Source organism: Aethalodelphis obliquidens, unplaced genomic scaffold, assembly GCF_003676395.1.
Source record: "Aethalodelphis obliquidens isolate GAN/ISIS:26980383/991018 unplaced genomic scaffold, ASM367639v1 scaffold6, whole genome shotgun sequence".
Classification (NCBI taxonomy): Eukaryota; Metazoa; Chordata; class Mammalia; order Artiodactyla; family Delphinidae; genus Aethalodelphis; species Aethalodelphis obliquidens.
In genome coordinates, this window is record NW_020837950.1 from 2,241,190 (window position 1) to 2,268,897 (window position 27,708).

Consider the following 27,708-nt stretch of genomic DNA (forward strand, 5'->3'; position numbering starts at 1 on the left):
AGTATGTCGAATGCCAATTTAAAACTAAACTTTTAATTTTGGAAGTTTTAGGTTTACAGAAAAATCGTGAGTATGGTACGACGGTTCCCATGCACTCCATCCCCCCAACGCACACACACTCACAGTTTCCTCTATTATTTATATCTTACACTTCTGTGGTATGTCAATCACAATTAATGAAATAATATAAATGTCTTATTATTAACTAATTCATGTCTTATTCAGATTTCCTCAGTTTCCTCCTAATGTTCTTTTTCTGTTCAAGGATCCCACCCAGGACCCCACATAACATTGTCATCATGTCTCCTCAGGCTCCTCTTGGTTGTCACAGTTTCTCAAACTTTCCTTCTTTTTGATGACCTTGAAAGTTTCGAGGATTAATGGTCAGATACTTTGTAGAATGTCCCTCAGTTGGGATTTGCCTGATATTTTGTTTGTGATTTGACTAGGGTTATGTTCTTTTGGAAGGAAAACCAGAGAGGTGAAATGCCATTCTTATAAAGTTTCCTTTTTTTTAATCCCACTTTTTCTTTTTTTTAAGGTAGGTATGAGCATATCAGAGTGAAAATGTAGAGAAAAATAAATTGCAAAGGAATAAATAAAAATATTACCAGAAGTTATCTCAGGATACTGAAGTTACTGGATATCTGTATTTTTTACTTTTTGCTTATCTGCCTTTTCTAAATGTTCTGCAATAGACGTGCTTTTAAAATAGAAAAGAAATGTAATGTCTATCTTTAGAGCTGTCTATACCTGTTTGAAAAGGTACTTAGCTTCCTCAAATGTACAAGTTCTTCCCAGGGTTGGTAGAAATAGGCAGTAGGTGCTACTTCCTGGACAGAGTCACAATAAGCCTCCACTCCCTGTTGCAGTCACTTCTCGATCAATACCCACACTTGAAAGAAAGCCAGGGAGGGGAGAGACCTTAAACATGGAGGAGGAGTGAAATGTGAAGATCACCTTCCTCCCCACAAATACAACAGAAATACATCAACATGTGAAAAAACTCCTACAGAACACCTACTAAACGTTGGCAGAAGACCTCAGACTTCCCAAAAGACACCCTCAGGCGACCTACATGCAGAGGCAGGGCCAAATCCAAAGCTGAACCCCGGGAGCTGTGCGAACAAGGAAGAGAAAGGGAAATCTCTCCCAGCAGCCTCAGGAGCAGTGGATTAAACCTCCACAATCAACTTGATGTACCCTGCATCTCTGGAATACCTGAATAGACAACGAATCATCCCAAAACTGAGGGAGTGGACTTTGGGAGCAACTGTAGACTTGAGGTTTGCTTTCTGCATCAAATTTGTTTCTGATTTTATGTTTACCTTAGTTTAGTATTTAGAGTTCATTATCATTGGTAGATTTGTTTATTGATTTGGTTACTCTCTTCCTCCTTATTTTTTTTATATATAGATATATATATTTTTTTCCTTTTTCTCTTTTTGTGAGTGTGTATGTATATGCGTCTTTGTGTGATTTTGTCTGTATATCTTTCTTTTACCATTTGTCCTACAGTTCTGTCTGTCCATTTTTTTTTTAAAGTATAGTTTTTAGCATGTATTATCAAGAGTGGATTAGTGTTTTGGTTTCGTTGCTCTCTTCTTTTGTTCTTTCTTTCTTTTTCTCTATTACTTTTTAATTTTTTGATTTTCAATAATTTTTAAATTATTAATTTTAATTATTTATTTATTTTTCTTCTTTCTTTCCTTCTTTTTTTCTCCCTTTTCTTCTGAGCTATGTGGCTGGCAGGGTCTTGGTGCTCCGGCCGGGTGTCAGGCCTGTGCCTCTGAGGTGGGAGAGCTGAGTTCAGAACATTGGTCCACCAGAGACCTGCTGGCTCCACGTAATATCAAACGGCGAAAGCCCAGAGATCTCCATCTCAACGTTAAGACCCAGCTCCACTCAACGAGCAGCAAGTTACAGTGCTGGGCACCCATGCCAAACAACTAGCAATACAGGAACACAACCCCACCCATTAGCAGAGAGGCTGCCTAAAATCATAATAAGGTCACAGACACCCCAAAACAAAGCACCGGACGTGGTCCTGCCCACCAGAAAGACAAGATCCAGCCTCATCCACCAGAACACAGGCACCAGCCCCCTCTACCAGGAAGCCTACACAACCAACTGAACCAACCTTAGCCACTGGGGGCAGACACCAAAAACAACGGGAATTATGAACCTGCAGCCAGCAAAAAGGAGACCCCAAACACAGTAAGATAAGCAAAATGAGAAGACAGATAAACACACAGCAGATGAAGGAGCAAGATAAAAACCCACCACACCTAACAAATGAAGAGGAAATAGGCAGGGTACTTGAAAAAGAATTCAGAATAATGATAGTAAAGATGATCCAAAATCTTGGAAATAGAATAGACAAAATGCAAGAAACATTTAACAAGGACCTAGAAGAACTAAAGATGAAACAAGCAATGATGAACAACACAATAAATGAAATTAAAAATACCCTAGATGGGATCAATAGCAGAATAATTGAGGCAGAAGAATGGATAAGTGACCTGGAAAATAAAATAGTGGAAATAACTACCACAGAGCAGAATAAAGAAAAAAGAATGAAAAGAATTGAGGACAGTCTAAGAGACCTCTGGGACAACATTAAATGCACCAACATTTGAATTATAGGGGTCCCAGAAGAAGAAGAGAAAAAGGAAGGGACTGAGAAAATATCTGAAGAGATTATAGTTGAAAACTTCCCTAATACGGGAAAGGAAATAGTCAATCAAGTCCAGGAAGTGCAGAGTCCCATACAGGATAAGTCCAAGGAGAGACATGCCAAGACACATATTAATCAAACTATCAAAAATTAAATACAAAGAAAAAATATCACAAGCAACAAGGGAAAAACAACAAATAATATACAAGGGAATCCCCATAAGGTTAAAAGCTGATCTTTCAGAAAAAGATCAGAAACTCTGCAAGCCAGAAGGGTGTGGCAGACATATTTAAAGTGATGAAAGGGAAAAAACGTACAACCAAGATTACTCTACCCAGGAAGAATGTCATTCAGATTCAACAGAGAAATGGAAACCTTTAGAGACAAGTAAAAGCTAAGAGAATTCAGCACCACTAAACCAGCTTTACAGCAAAAGCTAAAGGAACTTCTCTAGGCAGGAAACACATGGGAAGGAAAAGACCTACAATAACAAACCCAAAACAATGAAGAAAATGGTAATAGGAACATACATATGGATAATTACCTTAAATGTAAATGGATTAAATGCTCCAACCAAGAGACATAGACTGGCTGAATGGATAAAAAAACAAGACCCGTATATATGCTGTGTACAAGAGACCCACTTCAGACCTAGGGACATATACAGACTGAAAGTGAAGGGATGGAAAAAGATTTTCCATGCAAATGGAAATCAAAAGAAAGCTGGAGTAGCAATTCTCATATCAGACAAAATAGACTTTAAAATAAAGACTATTACAAGAGACAAACAAGGACACTACATAATGATCAAGGGATCAAACCAAGAAGATATAACAATTGTAAATATTTATGCACCCAACATAGGAGCACCTCAGAGCATAAGGTAAATGCTAACAGCCATAAAAGGGGAAATCAACAGTAGCACAATCACAGTAGGGGACTTTAACACCCCACTTTCACCAACGGACAGATCATCCAAAATGAAAATAAATAAGGAAACAAGCTTTACATCATACATTAAACAAGATGGACTTAATTGATATTTTTAGGACATTCCATCCAAATACAACAGAATACACTTTCTTCTCAAGTGCTCGTGCAACATTCTCCAGGATAAATCATATCTTGGGTCACAAATCAAGCCTTGGTAAATTTAAGAAAATTGAAATTGTATCTAGCATCTTTTCTGACCACAACGTTATGAGACTAGATATCAATCACAGGAAAATAATCTGTAAAAAATACAAACACATGGAGGCTAAATAGTACACTGAAGGTACTTAAAGAGGTCACTGAAGAAATCAAAGAGGAAATCAAAAAATACCTAGAGACAAATGACAATGAAACACGATGACGCAAAACCTATGGGATGAAGCAAAAGCAGTTCTAAGAGGGAAGTTTATAGCAATATAAACCTACCTCAAGAAACAAGAAACATCTCAAATAAACAACCTAACCTTACACCTAAAGCAATTAGAGAAAGAAGAGCAAAAAAACCCCAAAGTCAAACAGAAGGAAAGAAATCATAAAGATCAGATCAGAAATAAATGAAAAAGAAATGAAGGAAACAATAACAAAGATCAATAATACTAAAAGCTGGTTCTTTGAGAAGATAAACAAAATTGATAAACCATTAGGCAGACTCATTAAGAGAAAAAGGGAGAAGACTCAAATCTATAGAATTATAAATGAAAAAAGAGAAGCAATAGCTGACACTGCAGAAATACAAAGGATCATGAGAGATTACCACAAGCAACTATATGCCAATAAAGAGAAATTAAGGAAACACTCCCATTTACCACTGCAACAAAGAGAATAAAATACCTACGTATAAACCTACCTAAGGAGACAAAAGACCTGTATGCAGAAAACTATAAGACACTGATGAAAGAAATTAAGGATGATACAAAGAGATGGAGAGATATACCATGTTCTTGGATTGGAAGAATCAACATTGTGAAAATGACTCTACTACCCAAAGCAATCTACAGATTCAATGAAATCCCTATCAAATTACCAATGGCATTTTTTACAGAACTAGAACAAAGAATCTTAAAATTTGTATGGAGACACAAAAGACCCCGAATAGCCAAAGGAGTCTTGAGGGAAAAGAACAGAGCTGGAGGAATCAGACTCCTTGACCTCAGACTATACTACAAAGCTACAGTAAGGTACTGGCACAAAAACAGAAATATAGATCAATGGAACAGGATAGAAAGCCCAGAGATAAACCCATGCATATATGGTTACCTTACTTTTGATAATGAGGCAAGAATATATGGAGAAAAGACAGCCTCTTCAATAAGTGGTGCTGGGAAAACTGGACAGCTACCTGCAAAAGAATGAAATTAGAACACTCCCTAGCACCATACACAAAAATAAACTCAAAATGGACTAAAGACCTAAATGTAAGGCCAGACACTATAAAACTCTTAGAGGAAAACATAGGCAGAACACTCTATGACATAAATCACAGCAAGATCCTTTTTGACCCACCTCCTAGAGAAATGGAAATAAAAACAAAAATAAACAAATGGGACCTAATGAAACTTCAAAGCTTTTGCACAGCAAAGGAAACCATAAACAAGACGAAAAGACAACCCTCAGAATGGGAGAAAATATTTACAAATGAAGCAACGGACAAAGAATTAATCTCCAAAATTTACAAGCAGCTCATGCAGCTCAATATCAAAAAACAAACAAGCCAATCCAAAAATGGGCAGAAGACCTAAATAGACATTTCTCCAAAGAAGACATACAGATTGCCAACAAACACATGAAAGGATGCTCAACATCACTAATAATTAAGAGAAATGCAAATCAAAAGTACAATGAGGTATCACCTCACACCAGTCAGAAAGGCCATCATCAAAAAATCTACAAAGAATACTTGCTGGAGAGGGTGTGGAGAAAAGGGAACCCTCTTGCACTGTTGGTGGGAATGTAAATTGATACAGCCGCTATAGAGAATAGTATGGAGGTTCCTTAAACAACTAAAAATAGAACTACCATACGACCCAGCAATCCCACTACTGGGCATATGCCCTGAGAAAACCATAATTCAAAAAGTCATGTACCACAATGTCCACTGCAGCTCTATTCACAATAGCCAGGACATGGAAGCAACCTAAGTGTCCATCAACAGATGAATGGATAAAGAAGATGTGGCACATATATACAATGGAATATTACTCAGCCATAAAAAGAAACGAAATTGAGTTATTTGTAGTGAGGTGGATGGACCTAGAGTCTGTCATACAGAGTGAAGCAAGTCAGGAAGAGAAAAGAAAAAAACATATATACGGAATCTAAAAAAAAAATGGTTCTGAAGAACGTAGGCGAGGACAGGAATAAAGACACAGACGTAGAGAATGGACTTGAGGACACAGGGAGGGGGAAGGGTAAGCTGCGACAAAGTGAGAGAGTGGCATGGACATATATACACTACCAAATGTAAAATAGATAGCTAGTGGGAAGCAGCCGCATAGCACAGAGAGATCAGTTCAGTGCTTTGTGACCACCTAGAGAGGTGGGATAGGGAGGGGGAGGGGGAGATGCAAGAGGGAGGAGATATGGGGATATATGTATATATAAAGCTGATTCACTTTGTTATAAAGCAGAAACTAACACACCATTGTAAAGCAATTATACACCAATAAAGATGTTAAAAAAAGAAAGAAAGAAAGAAATCCAGGGAGGAAGTCAGAAAGGGAAGAAGAAAGAGAAGGATTAGTCCAAAAGAATCATTCTTACTTCAAGCATGGTGGCTCCAACAGAGAGCAGGTCTCTCTCTTTCTCTGTCTGCCTGTCTCTATCTCTCTCTCTCTTCCACCTCATTTTCTTCATTCTTTCATTCATTGATTCTCTCAAGTAGTATTTATTGAGGGCACTGAAAACTGACTCGGACATCAAAGGATGTCCCTATCCTCAAGGCACTCTCTTTCTAGTGGGGTAAGTGCATCTGGTGACAAATACTCTGCTGTGTGATAATTAATGCCATAAAAAAAGTTAAACAGGTAAAGAGGTTAGATGGAAAGGAGAAAAGTGGCTTTGCTATTTTAGACAGGGCAATCAGGGAAGACCTCTCTGAGGAGGTGACCTTGAGCAGGAATTAGGGTTCCGGGCTGGGCTGAGGAGTGGCAAATACAAAGGTCCTGACATGGGATTTGAAGTTGTAGAGGTGTGCTGGGGATGGGGGCAGTTCTAGGTCATGGAGAGCCTTGTAGACCTATGTATACAAAAAATTGGACTTCCCTGGCGGTCCAGTGGTTAAGACTCCGGTCTTCCACTGCAGGGGGCACGGGTTCACTCTCTGGTCGGAGAGCTAAGGTCCCGCATGACACCCGGCGCAGCCAAAAAAAAAAAATTGAAAAAAAACCCAAAACGTTATTCTGTTAGATGGGAAACCATTGTCGGGTTCTTGGTTAAACAGTAGTATGACCTGAACGAGGCACTTAAAACATCACGTTGGCTTCTGTTTGGAGATTTGATTTTGCGGGGGGCGGGGGGGGGGGGGGGCGGTGCGGGGCAGTGAGGTGTAGGGACATCTGGGTAAGGGGCCTGGTGAGGCAAGGAAACCTGTTTGGACACAATTGCATTAGTAATGGCAAAAGAAGACAATGAATTATACTAAGGTGGTAGAAGTGGAGGTGAAAAGATGTAGGCAGATTCTGTATATAGTCTGAAGGAAGAGACAAAGGGTTATACTAATAAACTGGATATCAGATGTGAGAGTATTTCCAGGTTTTACACATACGAAACTCTTTTTTACCCTCCAAAATATCATTTCACCCAACATTTCAGCCTTTGAATTGGTTAAGATTTGAGAAATTCTCATACATACACTTTCTGTTTCAGAAAATAATGGAAAGAAAAGCTGTTTGCCATTTATTTTTCTTTTCAATTCTCTTATCTCTCCCATTGCCCTTTCCCAAAGACATCCACTCTAATATATTTATGTCTTTAAACATGCTTATATCCTTATGTCTTTAAACATGCTTATATCCTTGTGAAATTCATAGTATTATTTTATTTATATTCGCATTTATAATTTACCAAGAGCTGTTGACTTAAAGATCTCATTTTTTTCTTATTTTTTTACTCGACACTGTTTTTAGGATCTATTCATGTTGCTGTTTGTACATCTAGTGCATAGCTTTTGTTTACTGCGTAAACAATATCTATAACCCTACTGATTAATATCTAGGTTGCTTGCAACTTCCAAAAAATATAATATTACTTCTAGGAATATTCTTCTGCAGGTTACATTATGGACCTGTTTGTGGGTATCTCTGGGATAAAATAACTCTCACTTCCTATTCACATCCTTTACTGGTTTTGGCTTTAGGAGTTCCTCCGATTTGGATACTAATTCCTGTCAATTTCAGACATTGCGTTTATATCCATTCTGTCACCCATATGTTCATTTCATCTGTAGTTTGCTTATTGGAACTAAAATCTTTGATTTAAATGAGATCAAATGATCTGCTATCTTTTTAAAATCCTTAAAGTGTGTAGAATTCAGAAGAATCTCAAGAGAAGACTTAGTAGGAGTGTGACACACAAAAAAGAGCATATTTAACACTGGCAAATTGCACTTCTGTTGAATGGGGCATGATGTGAAAAACATCAGGGTTGTAAGTTTCACCTACTTATGGAGCCATGTTCTATCCCTACTCAACTCCCTCTGACACATAATAGGTAATTACTAAATCATAGAATATAACTGCAATTATCACTATTCTGCTAATGTTCTATGAAGAGAGGAAAAAACAAGAAAGATCACACACAATCCCATCACCAGAGATAATGACTATTAAACTTTCAACGATGCTACTTCTAATTTTTTTCTCTATAAATACAAAGTAGACAGAGAAGATTTTGAAAGCAAAATTTGATGATAAAATACACATTTTTTTAATCTGCCCTTTTTTCTTGCTTTCTTAGTTTTTAAACACTCAATACATCATAGGCATTATTCTATGTCAACAAATTTGCCTACATCATCATTCTTACTGGCTAATGACTGCAGATATTCCATTGTTTGCATAAACTATAATTAAACCAATTTCCCATTTTTGAACGTTCAAGTTAGTTCTAGTATATATGTATTACATATGCACTACATTTTATATGTGTTAAATTATTATATATGCAGCTATGTCTATCACATAATTTTGTAATAATAATGCTCTAAGAGGAATATCTTTGACCACACATCTCTGCACCCTTGATTGAAATTTTCTCTCACTCTCTATTTCTCCACAGGAACTGCCCCCATTCCTATACTTTTTACTCTAAATCCTTGGAATCAAATCAGCAAAAATTAGAAGCATATCAAATTATCCACACGAAATATTAAAGGGTTTGGGGATTTATTTATTTGCTTTTTCATGTGTTTGCTTGTTTATTTATTCATTTATTCTGCAAGATTTGTCAAAAAAAACAAAATTCAGGGCTTCCCTGGTGGCGCAGTGGTTGAGCGTCCGCTTGCCGATGCAAGGGGACACGGGTTCGCGTCCCAGTCCGGGAAGATCCCACATGCCGCGGAGCGGCGCCCGTGAGCCACGGCCGCTGGGCCTGCGCGTCCGGAGCCCGTGCTCCGCAACGGGAGAGGCCACAACAGTGAGAGGCCCGCGCACCGCAAAAAAAAAACAAAATTCATTACATTTTAAGCCTAGATTTTGCATTACGTTTTCAGAGTCAAACAAGAAGTTTTCTCAGGTGAGTTTTCAAAAAGCCACCTTCCTTTTGGATGTAGTGACATATTCTAGATAATTAAGTATAATGAACCATGCACCACGAGAAAACTCCAGATCAAAAAAGAAACAGATATGGCAAAGAAGAAGAAATGTCTGCAGATTGCTGAAAACGGGGTTTGATAAGTGAGACCTGCCAATTTCCCTCTTTTGTGAGTAGCAGAAAATCCCACTGTGTATTGAAGCTTTCCCTTTAGGCTAGGTGGGAAGGGATGGTGCCCCTAGTGATTAGCAAACATGTATTTCCACTTTGGGGCACCTGTGATTAATTGTCTTTTTTGTCTCAGGAATAGCTTTTCTGGCTCCTCCCCAGAAATGTATCATCCTCTCAGAGATACCTCAATATAAATAATAGAATAATTGTAAAAATGAACAAATGTATGTGCCCCTCTGCATTTGAGTGGTTGCCATGGCAATGAGCGAACCACCAGTGCAAATTTCCTACAAGCCTCCGTGAAGGACCCGACTCTGCATCTCTTAACCAGAGGCTGCCTCTGCAGCTGAGCTTGGGAGGCCCCGTTTGTGTGAAGTTAGAGGACACTCAAACCTCTCAGAGGAGAGCTGCCCACCTTCTAAATCACAGATCTCTCAGCGTCTCTCTCTGTGACCCCACTTCAACTGTTCGCTCATCGGTTCCCTAATGGAGTCAGCAGAGACATGATTCACACCAGTCCTAAGTGTTCATTAGGAATATTGGTACTAATGAACTCAGATAATTTGTTTGAAACATGCACTTAAAAATCACTCATCTTTCTGTTTCCAGGTTAGCGAGCTCTTTTCCCTTTAAGTGACAAAGGAGGCTCTCTATGCAATTGTCATATATATATGTATATATATATATATATATATATATATATATATATATTTGGGGGCCGGTTTCATAGTCTGTCTTTATATTTTTATATCTTTCTCTTTCTTTTCCCCTTTTTCCAATTTTTCTTCCTAAGGGTTTGCTTCCATGTCAGCAGTCACCGTCCAGAATGTATTAAGGAAATCATTGCTATCAGGATTCATAACTGGGATACAGCATGCAAAAACCAGTAGAAGGGCTTCCCTGGTCGCGTAGTGGTTGAGAGTCCGCCTGCCGATGCAGGGGACGGGGGTTCGTGCCCCGGTCCGGGAAGATTCCACATGCCGCGGAGCGGCTGGGCCCGTGAGCCATGGCCGCTGAGCCTGCGCGTCCGGAGCCTGTGCTCCGCAACGGGAGAGGCCACAACAGTGAGAGGCCTGCGTACCGCAAACAAAACAAAACAAAACAAAACTAATAGAAGTAAAAGCTTGGGGATGGGGAGAGGAAGAAGATGAATGCCAAACACACTGGGTGTTTGCGTCGTGTTGATAACCATGGAGGGGGGATCCGTGCTTACTAGGACTCGCAGCCAAACTTGCCTCCGGCCAACTTAGAACACTTCTTCCCCAACTCCATCTCATCCCTCAGGCTTTTAATGGTAAAATTCCTCATGTCTGGAAGACCCTTTACTGGTTCTAGAAAAGCACTGGGTCCTTGCACTGTGCAGTTGCCAGCACTAAGGGGAGGGAGAGGGCTCATTCCTCAAGACTTTGAGGATCTTGGACCCCTTTGAATCTGATGACAGCTAAAGACTTTGTCCCCAGAAAAGTGGGCATACACACACACACAAGCACAATTTCACTAACACTTTGCTACAATTCCAGAGGATTCACGAATCCCCTTTGAAGCAGCACAGGATAAGAATCACAGAGCAAAAGGTACTAGTCAGGAGGAAGGGGTACCATCCCAGATCCTGGCATCTGGTTTTCTGTCCTAACATCCCTTCCTCCAAGAGCACCGATCAAATGCTTCTTTGATGCCTAATCTCTGGCTAGATACTTTGAACTGGAAAACAAAAGAAAAAGAAGATATAATCTTTGCTCTGGAGGATTTTGCAGATTAATGAGAGGGATGGGGGAGGCAAATATCTGAACAAACAAAAAGAAAATAACACAGAAGGATAAAGGGGGGAAAGGCAAGTCACACACACATACGGACACACGGACACGTACTCACATACCTGGACACGTACACACACTACAGGAAGGAAGAGACATATGGCCTGGAATTATTCACAGAAGGCTTCCTAGAAGAAACAATTCTTGGATAAAAATCCAAATTACAGGTTGCACCATAACACAACGGGTGGAAATTAGAAACTTTCAAAGCAATTGGACTCTCTGAGGTTGATAGTATAATGGGTACACTTGCTTCCATATGAAAGCAGTTGTTAATTTTTCCCACATCTGGAAATGGCAAGGAGAAAGGATGAACAGTTTACAGGAAATGAGGATCTTTTCTGTCTGCCTCAAAGCGGTGTGGCCTGCATCTTCTCTCACCATGTTTAAAACAGTTGTGGAAAACCAACAGTGCCAAGAAGCTATTTCCTTGTCACCCGGGGCCGAGTTACTGAAACCAGAGTTACTGAAGGCTCTGTTATGGGAAGGGCTCGTAGAAGTATTTCTTAGGCAGAGGGAAAAATAACAAAAGGGTTTTTTCCAACTTAAAATATTTATATGAACAGGAATACTGCACTCTATCAATCAAATGTTACACGAGGCTGCAAATCTGGGCAACCTTCCTCAGGGCCAGGCCTCGGCCGAGCAAGCTGAGCTAGGAACGGTCGAGTTTATGTAAAAATGCATAACCAGTACTTGCTTATTCATACGGAACAGTCCTGAGGACAAGGGCCTTGCATATGAAGTACGTGCCATCGGCTTTCCAAAACATTAGGAGAGGATGTATACTTTAGATAGCATGTTCTGGTTTCTATCATTTTTTTCGAAAAATTTTAATACAACTGTCTGAGCTGACCAAATGATTTAGACAAATCTAATCATGGCTGTAAAAAGAAATCACTGCATTTTGGAGTTTCACTCTAAGTTTGCATATCTAAAGTTCAGAAAATGACATTTAAGAAAGATGAAGTTTTCATAGACACAGAGGCAAGCACACACCCAATTTAAAGTTCTCTGAGGTGACAACTTGCTCCCAAATTGTGTAGATAAGAGCACTCTTAATAGTTACAGGAATAGCCTAAAATATCACATGGAAGCCAAGGGGGAAAGCTAACAATATTATTAGAACTTGAAAATTTCTATTTTTTAATCTGATGTTTAAATTGGTGACATTATTGCTGGGCAAGAACATTATAAATTGGAAGTCACTCCTTCGTATTGCACGAATGTGCCTATTTGGTTTTGCATTTAATTAAAACAATTTAGAATAATTTGCTGATTATTTGGAAAAAGGAAGTGTAAACCAGTCAGAAATCCTTTCTGTTGGTCCCCAAGAGCCAACATCTATCCCTATAGCTCACAAGCTCGCTGACGACGACCCAACCACCAGATCAGGTAGCCCTCTGTGACCTCTTCCTACCCTAACCCTCTGTGGCAGCTAGCACGACTACTCCTCTCTTGAAGCTACGTCTCAGAGTCTGTAAAACAACACCCTGTACTGTCTCCTGCTTTTGCGTCTGGTCTTTATCCTTCCTCCGTCCCCTGGGCTCTTCCTCCTACATCCACCCATCCCTTCCCGGGTGTGAGTCTTCATCCAAGTTTCCATTCTTGACCATTTTCTCTTCCTGTTCTACAGACTTTCCCAAGTTGACTTTCATCTTTCTATGATTTCAACCATCTCTCTAGGCCAGTGATTCCAAAACTCTGCTCCAGCCCAGCTTTCTGTCCTGAGTATCAAGCCCAAACTTCCATTTTTCACCTGAGACATTTTCACTTGAAGGTCCCAGAGGTCACTCTAAATTCAGCACACCTAGAATCAACTCATTATCTTCACCCTCAAACTCGCTAATCCCTCTCTATTTCCTTCCTTGGTTAATATCACTCTCGTCCACTCACTCATTCAACAAATACTTATTGAGCACTTACTATGTGCCAGGCACTGTTCTAAGAGATTGGGACACATCAGTGTATAAAGCCGAGATCCCTGCTTTCATGGAGCTGACGTTCTAGTGAAGCATCCCACGTAACACAAGCCAGAAGCCTTGGACTCTGTCCCTGACTTTCCCTCTCCACTGCGAAGGTCCTAAAAATGTTATTTTATCTCTACCTCATGTCTTACGACAGGTCCATAACTGCCTCCTGGCTCTTCCTACGTTAATCTATTCTCAACATTATTATCAACATGATCTTTCTAAATTGTCAAGTGGCTTCAGTGGCTTTTCACGGCTGACAGGATAAATTCAAAGATAGACCTTGTACTGAGGTAGCCTACTTCCTTCTTTCCACCTACGTCCTTCTTCCCACCTACTTCCTTCTTCCCACCTACATCCTTCTTCCCACCTACATCCTTCTTCCCACCTACTTCCTCTTCCCACCTACATCCTTCTTCCTACCTACTTCCTTCTTCCTATTGCTCATACCCTACTCACTGGGCACCCTGTGTGCTTCTCTCCAAATACCTCAACTCCTTCCCCACCTCTGTCTCTCCTACGGAGCAGGGACAACGTCCCCACCATCATTTTCTTTCCTGGTTCAGAAATAATCACAGCAGTAGTTACTGTGTATTAAGTGCTCAGTTAATTGTCAGAGACTGCACTTTACCTTCACTTCACATATACTTAAATCCATACAACAGTCCTGTGAAGTAGGTGCTATGATTATCAACTTTGTTTTACAGAAGAGAAAACTGATACTCAAAGATATTGAATAAGTTGCCCACATTACACAACTATAAGCTATTCCAAAGCCCCTGCTCTCTGCACAAAGATGAACTCCCCTCAACCCCGTACCTTGCACATGTTAGGGTCTCACTGAATTTTGATTAAATAATTGAATTTTTGCTCTCTTATATCTGCATCTTTTGTTGGAAGCTGTCAATAACATCTTAGGAAGTGGATAAGGAATAAATTACAGTCAAAATGAGTTTAATTAACAGAGGTATCTTGGCACACTCTCCTCGAATCTCAGAATTACAGCCCTTTCAAGGTTGGTGTAAAGTTTTCTTTTCTTCTCTGCTTTAGAGCATGCCTTGGAAGGTGGTGACAGTCAGAAGTGAGAGAGGATGTATATAGGTAAAAGGGTGGAGGGCTTCCTGAAGGGAGAAGATGATGTTCCCATCCGATGCCCCAAGAAAAAAACGGACCCCTGCCTCACGGCCCACACTAATTTTCTCCCCCTGTCTTGGCTTACTTCCTCAATCCAGCCTGGCTAGCGTGATGATAATTATGGGCAAAAGGGACAAGGAAAAATTATGAGTTCTCCCTGTCCTAGTTCTGGAAGCCCAGGTCCCACTGATAACTCAGAGAGACCCTCTGGGAAAGCAGCCAGGTTGGGAGAATTATGGGCAGCTCCGGGTCAGAGATTTCCTGTGGTAATCTCAAATCCAAATATTTTGTCCTGCTTTTACTCACTGTAACCCAGGGTTTTAGTCAAACCTTATGGAGTTTCCCATGGTCCCACAAGCAAGTCAGAGGGTAAAGTGTAACCCTCTCCCACTTCCCTATCTCAGGGCTGATGGCAGCACTTGACAGAAATGTCCCGAGGGGAGGGGCTTTGAGTCCACAACCAAAGCTGATGTGCGCATTGGACTGTGTGGACCCACACAGCTGGGACCGAGATGAAAGGCTGCGGGCCAGAGAGCAGTGCCTGTGACACAATCATTGGACACTGCAAGGATTGGGATGAAGGGACCAGTGGCTGTTTCTCCATCTTGTTCTAAGTTAATCACTACAAATTAAGATGGAGCTAAGAGAAGGGTCTCCCTCACTGTCCCATGTGACCTAGGCTGTGTGAAGGTATCTCATCCAGAAAGATCTCCTCCCCTCCTCCTACAGGCTGGAGATGAGGCTGTAGCCAGCACAGAGGCACAAGAACTCAGGGAGTGGCTTCATCCCTGCCTGTGGTCAAGTAGGAGGGGGATGAACAGTCAGCTCTGCCCTTGGGACCCGGGATGGGAGGCTCAGCCATGAGGTGGGGGGCTTTGGTGTGAGCTCTGATCTGTGGCACACCTGAGCCACTCCAGAAACTGAAATTTGCAGAAGTGACCTTATCAGCAGCTCTGAGGTACAGGCCTCCTCTTTCTAAAAAGTCAGCCCCCAACACTGAAGGAATAAAACACCCATCTTCCCCTCATAGCACTTGGCCTCCCCGAACTCACCTTTACCCTTGCCAAGCCCACCACTCCTGCTTGAAGAAGGCAGGGGGGCCTTTTGGTTTGAGGAGAGCACACAGCAAATGTCAGGGGGAGGGGAGTGTGGAAGAGGGACCCTGAGAGCGAGTGCTGGGTGCTGCCGCACCTCCCTCCTGCCCTTGATGTCCTCTTAGAGCAGCTGGTCCAGGTCTTCCCTGATTACAGACAGGCCCCAGTTGGGGCACGTGGGTTCCGTCCAGGCTCACTGGACCCCACCCTCTACCACGCAGATATCTCCTCTACCTCACGGAGGGGAAGAGCAAGGGGATGCAGGAGAGGTGGTAGGTAGCACTGAGTGACCCCCGAAGAGGAGGTGATGGGGGACCCGGGATACTAACATCTCTGCATCAGGCTCTAGGATGCAGGCAGGACCAGGTGATGCTTGAGAGGGAAGACAAGTCCTTACATGTGGAATTTACAAGTGATCTCATTGCATTCTTATTTCAGTCCCACCATTTCCTAGATGAGGGAATTGAGGCTTTTAGAAGTTGAGCTTTGATTGACAGGTCATTGCGACGCTCTTGGCCCCAGTATCTTCCCCTGTCACTAAATAGGTCTCCAGTATGTTCTAGCTTTTATGTTCCACGAGGCTGGGACTTCCACGGGGACCATATCACACCATCATCCGCTACACTTGTTTGCACAGTCCTGCAAATGTTATCCCATGAGGCCATGCCATCTGCTTCTGCCCATGACAGATGGGCCCCACGGCAGGTGTCCCTGAACCTCTTCTCAAGGTGGGCCTGTTGAGAGGTCAAGAAGGTAACCACCGTGAGCAAAGTTACCAACTCACTCTGTGTCAATTTACCCAATTACAAGAACTCTCTCAGGCCTGGGGACTGAAATTCAAACTGGCTTTAATGAAGGGGACAAGCAGAGAAAGCAAGAGAGAAAGCCAGGTGACTGTGACAACAGGAGTCGTCACTGGCAACTGAAGTCTGATTTTGATGAAACAGGCAGGCATGTACGGATAAAATAAATATCAAAGCTGGGAATACTTAGATCCTCAAGACTTGTTTGGGGCTGGGGGGGCGGGTGATGAGAGTGTTAACAGAACAGTGGAACTTCAGCTATGCTTTTCTGATTGTCCTTCAGTCTCTAATGAGTTACATACAAGTACACGGTTTCAGGTACTCCTTGACTTTATTAAATAACTAGCTGGCTTTGGTTACCCTGGCATTCCTGGGAGCCTTGCCTTGTGCTAAGGTTGCCTTAGGCTCTGCAAGAATCACACTCAACATTACATTTTTTTGCTTTAATCTTTTATGGACACGATGATGCTGATTTTTAATATAGATCTTTTTAGGATGAGCCGGAGGGTGGCAGGATGACTTTCATGAGGACAAACCTGGTTACTATGTATGTATTTCACTGGGGCTTTTAAGATGTAGAAATTTGATTGTCTGCCTAGCGTGGGGACTTTTTTTTATTGCACATCCAAGTTTGTTTATGAAATTCTCTCTGCACGTTGCTGTCTGATAAGAGCGGGGAGTGTTTATGTGACCTTGTGGGGACAGTGGTTTGGGGTTGAGGGTCTCTTTTCTCAAACACTCACCTGGTATAGTACATGCAGTGACTCCACGTAAAGAGAGTATCTTTTGGTGATGTACAGAAGAGGCTTAGCCAGTTCCATAAGCACAGGAAGGTTGGTCCATTTCTTTCTCATTTAGGAGACCCAGACACCCCAAGCTCACCACACTGCAGGGCAGGTCAGCCTCCCCCCAAACCATGGTGGACCCCCATGGATGTGGGGATGCAGAAGGGCAGGTGTACTGTCCAAATGGGCAAACTCAAGAGAATCAATCACACAAATTGTCATGATGGAAGCTGTAGGCAGTTTCCAGAGCCCACCAGGCAACTCACTGTGGGAAAGGAGGCACACTCCTAAACCCTGACACCTCTCTTTCTACTAAAGTATCAGCTACCACTACTCAGATGCTCTGATGGTTTCTTGGACACTGTTCAATGCTTTGCATGCTTTCCCTCATTGACCCTTACAGTAATCCTGACAGAGGGGGAAACTGAGGCTTATGGAGGTGAAGTAGCTTGCCTCAGGCCTCAGTGTCTGTGTGTCTATCCATAAACACATCATTCATCTGGTCTCATAACACCAGATAACAAGCTGGCTCTCTGTCTTCTTCAAACTCATGTGTCTACACATCACCATCTTTCTTCCCAATGCGGCACTTTCTTGTGACTTCCCCACAGCTCATGGTCACACCCATTTCCCCGTCATTAGCTCAATTCAGGCCCTTACCCCAATTTTGATTTGCATAATTGCCTCCTTATCCATCTCCCTGCCACTAGTGTCTCGTGCTGCCACAGTTTGCTTGATCTTAGCGCGCCGTGTAACTTCCTGACAGTCCCACGCCACTGTCTTGATGAACAATCAGGGCAGCGTGATAGGAGAGGCACAGAGTTCAGTGCCACGAAGTCCTGGGCGTGATCCTCAGCCCTGCCCCTTATTCCCAGGTCATCTCTGAGCTTGTTCCCTCATCGATACACCTGCTAACCTCTGAAAATTGGTGCGAAGATAAAATACACTAATAGATGTGAGGTGTCTAACACAGAACTTGACCTTGAATAGTTGATGCTTCATAAATGTTAGTTTGCGTCTTTTCAAAGAACTCCCACTGCCCTGTGGATAATTCAGCCCTGGAAGCTACCACATGTCTGCAGCCTCCCTTCCTTTCTGACTACCGCTCATCTACACAAAGCCCCTCTTTTGGCGAAACCCTACTTGGACTTTTCACCTTCCTTCCTAACCACTTTTCACTCACCATTGCCCATGCCGTCTCTTTTCTCCATCAACCAAAAACGTACCCATCTTCAGGGTAAAAGGGGTCTGCCTCCTCTGATTGTGCCCCCAGACTCTCACCAGAGGAGCTTTCTTTCTCTCCTCAGATGCTATAGAACAGGTCTGAGTCCCTCATTTAGGCACTAGTCTCTAATATATATATATATTAGATATCCTGCGCAGCATGCAGGACCTTAGTTCCCCAACCAGGGATTGAACCCGCACCCTGCACTGGCAGCGTGGAGTCTTAACCAGTGGATCGCCAGGGAAGTCCCATCTACTGTATTTTGATTGTGCTATTTCCCCTGCATCTCAGTGTTATCTTTCTAAATACTTCATAAACACCTTGAAGGTAAGACCCAGGCTTCCACATCTTTCTCTGTTTCCCCAATTGTCTTCCTTGTCTTCTCCACCAAATTAGTGCCCAGTAACTATGATTGAAAAGCTGAATCATGTGTGAGATGGAATGTGAGCGTGTCCCGGTGTGTGTCATTCCCTATCCCCGATTCCCACCCCCATTACCCCCCCCACCCCCGCCGCCGTGGACGGTCTGCCTGAGGCTCCCTAGTTCCCAAGCGCTCCAAGAGGGCAGGACCACATCTGCTGCTTGCTTGGCCCATCACACAGACATATAGATGCTTAAATAAATGATGGGGTTGATGATGACAGCCCTCACTAGAACTTTAAAAATGATGAGCTATTACTACCCCGGTTCTCTTCTCCCAGATAACGTCTCTGCAGTCCCTGCCAGTCCCCTTGTAATGAATTTCTGTGTCCCCGGCAGTGCTGTGAGAATTAATCACTCTGCTCATCCTCTAGGCTCAGTGGAATGCGGCTGGAAGCTCAGAAGCAGTATCTGTCTTATTCTGCCTTCTGCTGTCCCTTATCTCTCCTGCCAGATTGTAGGTCACCTGAGGAGCAAGGTCGCAATTTATGTATCATGCTATCTTCAACTGGGCCATCAGAGTGCTTTGCATATAGTTGGTATCTCGGAATTGTCATCCTAGTCAAATGTGGCCTTCCTGGAGTTGCACTGGGATCCCACCCCCCTTCTGGGATTGCACTGCTGGCTCCCTTGGGCGTGAGTGGGCAGGTGACCCGTGCTTAGTGAGTGGCGGACACAGTGTTGAGGGCCACTTCCAGGCTGAGGCACTTATTTGCTGGTTTGAAACCATCCACAGCTCTCTTTTCCCTCTGGCCATGAACAACAACAACAATATTTCAGATGATGGCTGCCCGGTCTCCAGGGTCACTGAGTGACTTCAATGAGCAGAGTTCCCTTGCCAGCCCTCCGTGGGCACGTAGCATGAACAAGAAATAAACCTTCGGTGTTTTAAACTAGATTTAGAGATTGTTAGTGCAGGAAAACTGGCCGATCTCTACCAATATCCTCAAAAAGTGTTTATTGAAGGGAAGAAGAAAGGGATTGGGGGTAAAAGGCACTAGATTTGTGTGTTTTGCAAAGTCCTTTATGATAATTAAGGAAGCAATTCATATTAAGGACAATATTTGCTGCAATGCTTGCTCCTTTCCAGAGTTGGCATTTAAGTAACATACCATGGAGTCAAGTGATTGGATAAGGCAGCAATTTGATTCATTGAAAAATAAGAATTAATAAGAATTATTGTTATTTATTGAATGCTTGCTATATTGCAGGCACTGTACTGAAGGCTTTGCATAATTGCCCCATTTAATTCTCACTTTGACTTAGATAGGCAGTTATTTGTGCAACCAGCTCCCCTTTCTCAGATGATAAAGCTAAGATAGGGAGAAACGATAACTTGCTCAAGATCACACAGGTAGGAAGTGACAGGACCCTAGGCTGAGTACTTAAGAGAGGTGATTTTCGTTCCTACAGAAACTGCCCAGAATCTCCCATTGGCTCTCTCTGGAGAACATGAAGTTGAGCAATGAGATTGATGCACAGCAGAGAGCTCTGAGTAATCCACCTCTAAATATGTCAGTATATGTATCTGGATGGACACTCCGCAATGAACCCGACTTCACTTTACTCCAATAGCTCTGATTTCTATATTCGTGGACATTCCAGACAGAATGATTCTAAACTAAGACCTTAAGGACATGTAAGTGTTAATCAAGGAAAAGGGTGAGGACCCAGAGTGGGATGGAGGGGGGAATTCCAGGAAAGTGACAGAGGGAAAACAGGTATTTACAGGCTGATTTCTTCTGGGGGCACCTGAGTGACAGAGTAGAGCAACCACCCAGTGTGGAGTCTGTACCTCTGTTTTCTCAGCTGTAAAATGAACTATTCGATAATAATAACTAACACTTGTTGGATGTATACTATATGCTGGGCATTATTCTAAGTGTATTAACGTGTATTAACTTATTTATCTCTGCAACAACGCTGTGCAGTAGACACTATTATCTATCTCCATTTTACAGATGAGGAAACTGAGACACTGAAAGGTTAAGTAATTTTACACAGCTAGTAAGTGACCAAGCTAGAAATTGAACCCAGAGCCTACCCTAACCACTGCACTCTGAGTTCTAAAATATATGTCCCAGGAGGGCAGGAATTTTTATCTGTTTGGTTCACTGCTGAATCCCTGGTATCTAGAACATTGTAGCATCCCTTAATAAGCAGTAGTTGGATGAATGAATAATACAAGTAAATATTCAAGTAAAATATTATAGTTTTGTTTCCTTAAGAGTTCTGCAATGAATTTCCTCATCAGAGTTACTTATGTAACAATGTAAACCTACTCTAAACCCTGCTAGAACATTCCACTGGGTCTTACCAGTCACATACAGATTGGGTATTCCATCTCTTCTTTGAAATGTAATTCCACTCCATTCCATTCAATCCAACAAATATTCATAGACCCCCTGCTAAGAACCAGGGTTTCAAAGAAGAATAGGCTCATGAGCTTCCCTGGTGGTGCAGCAGTTAAGAATCTGCCTGCCAATGCAGGGGACACAGGTTCAAGCCCTGGTCCGGGAAGATCCCGCATGCCGTGGAGCAACTAAGCCCGTGCGCCACAACTACTGAGCCTGCACTCTAGAGCCCGCGAGCCACAACTACTGGGCCCGTGTGCCACAACTACTGAAGCCGCCGCGCCTAGAGCCCGTGCTCCGCAGCAAGACAAGCCACCGCAATGAGAAGCCCGCACACCGCAACGAAGAGTAGCCCCCGCTCGCCGCAGCTACAGAAAGCCCATGTGCAGCAACAAAGACCCAACGCAGCCAAAAATAAAATAAATGAAATAAACAAATTAAAAAAAAAAAAGAAGAATAGGCTCAGATATCAAGACGGGAGCTCAGAGTCCAGGAAGGGAGCAGATGTGTGAGCAAAGGGTAACCATACCATCTGACAATGTTATAATAAGGGAATTGATGAAGATTTTTGTAAGGCAGATGTGCAAGTACGAATCCTCCCACAACGGGAGTTTCTCCTGGAGGGAGCTCCTGCAGGATGAGCTGGAGAAGACCATGGACACGACTTGTGGAATGGCACTGCAAACAGCATAAGCAAAGACGTGGTGTTAGGATGCATGAGAGTCCCAAGGAGTCAAATATAATTCAAGCACAAGTGAGCAACCGGCAAGGAGACAAGGCAAGTGCAACGAGATGGGTTTGGAAGAGTCTTTCATGCTAAGAAACGTGTGCTATTTTCTGTGAGCCCCGGAGCCATCAGATTATAAGCAGTATAGTGACATGATAAGATCTGACTGCTTCAGAGGAGATATATGTGGAAATAAAAATATCCGAAATGACTATTTCTATTCTACTGCTCTTTTTTTAATCTCTTTGGGAGACAAAAAGGGACTGATAAACACCTTCAGAGATCTGAATGAGATGGGCCCGGCCCAATTACAGAACGTCTGGCCCTTTCTGATAGTTTCTTAATCTTGCAGGGAATCTGAACAGCCTTTGTCTCTGTCATTCACCGTACTTTCTAATCCCCGCTTTGGTGCCTGATTTGGTGCCTCCGTTTAATCTTTTGAAAGATCTATGGCCCCAGCACTTCTGCATGTGATGAGCTCATCTGATGTCAGTTATACCATACAGGAGGCTGGTGGAGAGATAGTTGGTTACAGTTGGGGACATGTGACACGTCTGATCGAAATGTACTGTGGGAGGGAAACGTTTCTCTGGGGAAAGAACTTGGCATTTCAGCTTCATACAAGAGCCCATTGGGGAGAAGAGAGGATGAGACGTCAATTTGCTAATGGGAATCTACAACCTCGAGCCCCCCTCTCTGCAGAAAGCTCGACTGCACGCTGGCAGGGATTGTTTGCATTTAGTTACATCTCGGAGGCTCTGGTGGAAATACAGTCTCTAAATATTGAAAGCAAAGCTGGAGACAAAAAAATCACTTTGCTTTCATTCGCCCCAAACCACACACAATCAGACAGATGAAATATGTATGAAGCCAGAACCATCTGTAGCATGCAGAGAATGAGTCCCATGGAAGCATCTGGGGCCTCGTCCTGGGGCTCAGATACTAGGATGAGTCATGACAGAGATGAAGGGAGAGGGGCTATGGCATCTTTGATTTGGGCTTCTGTTTCACATGTAACTGAAGTACAGTCTTGAAAATGCACTTTAAAAATGTACCTGCCTTGTTTTATTCTTGGGCCTCGGGATTTCCCGAGAGTGTCTCCTTTGGACAGGGGACTTATTGGAGAGCACTGGGGGACAGGCAAAAGTGGCGATGAAGGTTGTTCACAGCAGGCAGCTGTAGGGTCTAGAGAATGGGTGTCTTTAACTAGTTTGCAGAAGGCACCATATGGCCTAGCAACAGGGCTGGGGTTTGCACACTGTGTGGGGCATGTATGGTGGGAACCTTCCTATCACTGTTTCTGCCAGTCTGGGATCGGAAGGTGAAGGCAGAAGCTGGCTATGGGTGGTGGCTGGTGCATGGGGGCGGGGGTGGAACAGAGGCAGACAGGTAAGACTTTCCTTCTCACTCAACGTACTTGACAAAGCTGTATGGTATTGCCTTTCTTCAGAACAGCCTCCCGCTCTCAGCCAGGCTTCCATGCTCTTCTCAGCATCTGCCGCTGGCTCCAGGGCTGCAGGAATGCCAGCTCCTCTCCTGGCTATTGCTCTACACAACCTCCCTACAGTCACAGATGGTACCTCTCAGGTACCTCTCACCTCCCTGCCTCGGACCGGCCTCGGAGCTTCTCCAGTTTTTCACCCATCAACCCCCAAACTGCTATGTGCCAGTCAGAGAGCAGCTTGCACGGTGTCGGCGCAGTGAGCAGTGGGGACACTGGGGCTGAGGAAAAGGGACAGAGGGAAAAAGAAAGAGAAAACAGCTTACAACTTTCAGCTCTGTCTGAGGACCAGACATTGGAAAACCTGCCTGGATATATGTCCTTGCCTGGCCCTGCCTTCCGGCATCTGGTGGCAGGCACCTCCCTGCAAAGTCACGGGTAAAGGTGGGTAAAGAGAAAGGTGTCGGGTGGAAATGGGGGGAACCTGGGCTAGGATCCCGAGACCTGGGTCACGACCCTGATTCGGCCACCTGCCAACAAATCTATGATGCCATTGCCCACAGAACCAAGTCCAGACTTCCAAGTGCAACGCACAAGGCCCTGCATGACCTAGCCCCTGTTGACCTCTCCAACCCTGTCTCCACTGTGCTCCACTCCCTTCTTCCCTGGCCTCCCTCCTACCCTCCACACCACCCCACCCCCACTTTCCACAGCTCCAACAATATCAGACAGCTTGGAATTTTTCAAACATCTTATGCTGCTTCTGGCCCCAGTGCCTTTGCACATACTGCCTCCTCTGCCCTCCGTGTCCCTCTACCCATTCACTCTACAAACTGTTTTTGAGCATCAGCTAATGTACCAGGCACAGAGAACAAGAAGATACAGTTCCTGCCTTCATGCGCTTGTAAGAGACCCCTTTCTCTTTCCTCCTCCTCTCTCTCTCTCTCTCTTTCTCTCCTCATCTACTTGGTGAACTCCTATCCATTCTTCAGAATTTGGTTTTAACCCCACTTCCTCTGAGATGCTCTCTGCTTCTGCCTGGACAAGAGTCCCCTCTTATGTCTGTGCTACCCCTGTAATGTTGTCCTACTCGCTGAATGAAGTCCTCTAGGAGTCTGGGTGCCAAGATCCCTCAGCATAGAGTGCAGTGCAAAATCCCTGTTTCTTTCAGTCTCAGTGGATAGAGAACTTGGCTCAAATCTTATTTGGGGCCAGTGTTTCTGTCCCTCTAAGCATTACCTACACATGGATGCACATTAGGACACATTTACTATGCTTTAAGTACTTCTTACTGAGATCTATTGGTTTTTTTGGTTTTTGTTTTTTTGGTTGGATGGTGACATGATTTTTCTTCATAAAAAGAACATAGATAACTTGAAATGTAATGACATCAAACAAGGTGCAACTTACATTTCTCCTTCTCTGTGAAGTCTTCCCAGAGGGAGTGCCACCATGGAGTTTAACCCTCTTTGTCTCAGTCAGCTTAGGTGCCATAACAAAATACCATAGACCGCTGGCTTAAATAACATTTACTACTCGCCTGAGAAGTCCAATGGGAGGGAGGCCCTTTCAAGATGTCAGCAGATTCGGTTTCTAGCAAGAGCCAACCTCCTTGTAGATGGAAGCCTTGTAGATGGCCGTCTTTTTGCTGTGACCCCACATGGCAGAGTGACAGCAAGTTCTCTGGTGTCTGTTCTTATAGCAACACTAAACCTATCAGATCAGGGACCACCCTTTTGTCCTCATTTAACCTGAATAACCTCTGTACTCCAAATACAGCCTCTCGGAGGTTAGGGCTTCAACGTATGAATTGGGGGGAGGGGACACAATTCAGTCCATAGCACCCTCCTTTCTCTGTATTTCTTTGGAGCTCCAGCCCTCATGGTAACCTGATCCCATCCTACTCAATTCCCAAGTAGAAAGGCCCTGTGTGCCTGGTGACTTGTATGTGAATCTGACACTTACCTACTCTCAGTTCTATTTTCAGGGAGCTCTTTAAAAAATAACTCTCCAAACCTTGGAGAATATGACATGTACCAAAAAAGAAAATTGAAATTCACTGACAAATCCCATAATCCAGAGATGACATTTCGATGTGCATCTTTCCAGATCATCTATGTAATTATCTACTTGTCTATATTTTTAATAAAGATGGTATCATCCAGTACAGGCAAGCTTGTAGCTGCAGTGGGCTCATATACTGATCACGGTTCAGTCTTGGTTCTCTGTGATAGATGGTGAACTAAGGGACACACGTGAGGATCTCACGAACCAAAAACTGTCTTCAAAATTAGAATCTCAAAGAATTTTAAAGACTCACTCTTTTTTCCCTAAAGTATTTATTCATAGGTTGAATCAATCTGAGTCTTTTTTGGTTGAAGTACAGTTGACTTAAAATGTTGTGTTAGTTTCAGATGTACAGGAAAGTGATTCATTTATACATATACATATACCCATTCTTTTTTAGATTCTTTTCCATTGCAGGTTATTACAAGATATTGAATACAGTTCCCTGTGCTATACAGTAAGTCCTTGTTGTTTATCTATTTTATATATAGTAGTGTGTATCTGTTAATCTCAAGCTCCTGATTTCTCTCTCCCTCCCCCTCCATTTCCCCTTTGGTAACCATAAATTTGTTTTCTATGTCTGTGGAGACTCACTTTTTATGAGTGGCACCTGTTGCCAAAGGATGATGTGGATAGATGATCACACACACACACACACACACACACACCCCACATGGGCACCACAGTTCCCATTCACTGCTTTGGGATAAAGACCAAGTCTTCCTCATGGCTGGGAAGGCCCTGCACGAGCACGTGCTGGCTCTGCCTACCTCTTAGCCTTGTTGCTCCACTCTGCACTCATCTTTCAGTCTTTTGTGTACACTGTGTTCCCTCCCACATCACAGTTTTGCATACGTTGGACGCTCTGTCTAAAATGCTCACTTCCTAGGCCTTTGTTTGACTAACTCCTACTTGTCTACAGATTAGAGCATGAAGGGTCCTTCCTTAGAATCCTTCCTTGAATCTCAGACAAGCTCAAATTTTCCTTTTACTCCTTTATATAACACCTGGTACCTCCTTTCTTGGCATTCATCAAGGTTTTGATTTAACATGTATGCCTGTCTTCCCAGATGGGGAGCTCCATCCTCTTCACTGTATCCCCAGCGCCTAGCTCTGTGCCCATCTCATAGGAGGTACTCAATATTTGACAAAAGAATGATTGAAGAAGAATGAATCCTTGTTTTTTTAAAATTGCATTTTCTGATGAGATAAGCAAAATTGAGGCCCTAATTTTATTTTCCCTCTGAAATCACACAACCAATTAGACATAAAAGGGGGTGAGACCAAGGCCTGAGGCACCCCCAGCTATTGATTTGTTGCAAGATGAGGCTTCCTCCTGTAAATCAATGACTGTGGGCCAGCTGAGTGGCAGGTTTCCCAAAACTAACTTTTAAAGCAAGGTCAGGAAATTGGGGTTTATTTTTCTGGGGAAATATGGAAACTGCAAAATTGTGAACAGGATAAAAAGTTATGACTTGTGTTTGAGGGAAATTGCTTTTCACTCTAGAAAATTACTGTATGCCTTCCATCTCTGAACACAGTTCCCTCTCCAATTATGAAATCATATTCTTTTCCATAGATAATTTTTCCCTTTGACTCTATCTGTGGTATGTATCAAATAAAAGATTTTACTCTTTGAAAAAAGAAGAGAAAGAAAAAGAAAGAGATAAAGTGACCAGGCAGATTGTTTTCTAGGGTTCACCCTAGAAATTTCTTTTTAAAATGCAATAGGTTTTTTTGTGTGTGTGTAGAATATACCAATATCGATTCTAGCAGTATTAAACAGAAAAAATCTGTATGGGAGAGAAAAAGCAAGTAGTCGATGATAAACATTTCCTAGAAAACATAGCTGCTGGCAAGATCAGTATCTGGCTTATTGAGAGCCTGGGTGAAAAGAGGTACAGGCAGTAATGACAGCTCTGCTGGGGGGCATGTCAACGACAGGTGCGGTGGGCATAAATCTTGGTTCACAAGCTTAACTATATAAGAAACATAACATTTTAAATTATCTGTCATGACTGTCAAGGATAACCCTCATTTCTTTGTGAGATAAGCATCCCCTCCACCATGTTTTTGCTCCAGGGTTTCAGGGCATCTGGGGGTCCATGGAGAAGGCACTCAGTCCACACAGATGGGCATTAAGGTGGCCCTGTTGACCTGGCCCCCCAGCTCCTGGAGGGCCCATGGTCTTTCTAACTGGATGCCCCATCATTGAAGCCCTTCTCTCTTGGATCCAATTGCTACCCTTTCCACTATGCCAGAAAGCCAGTCAGTACAGAGCTGGA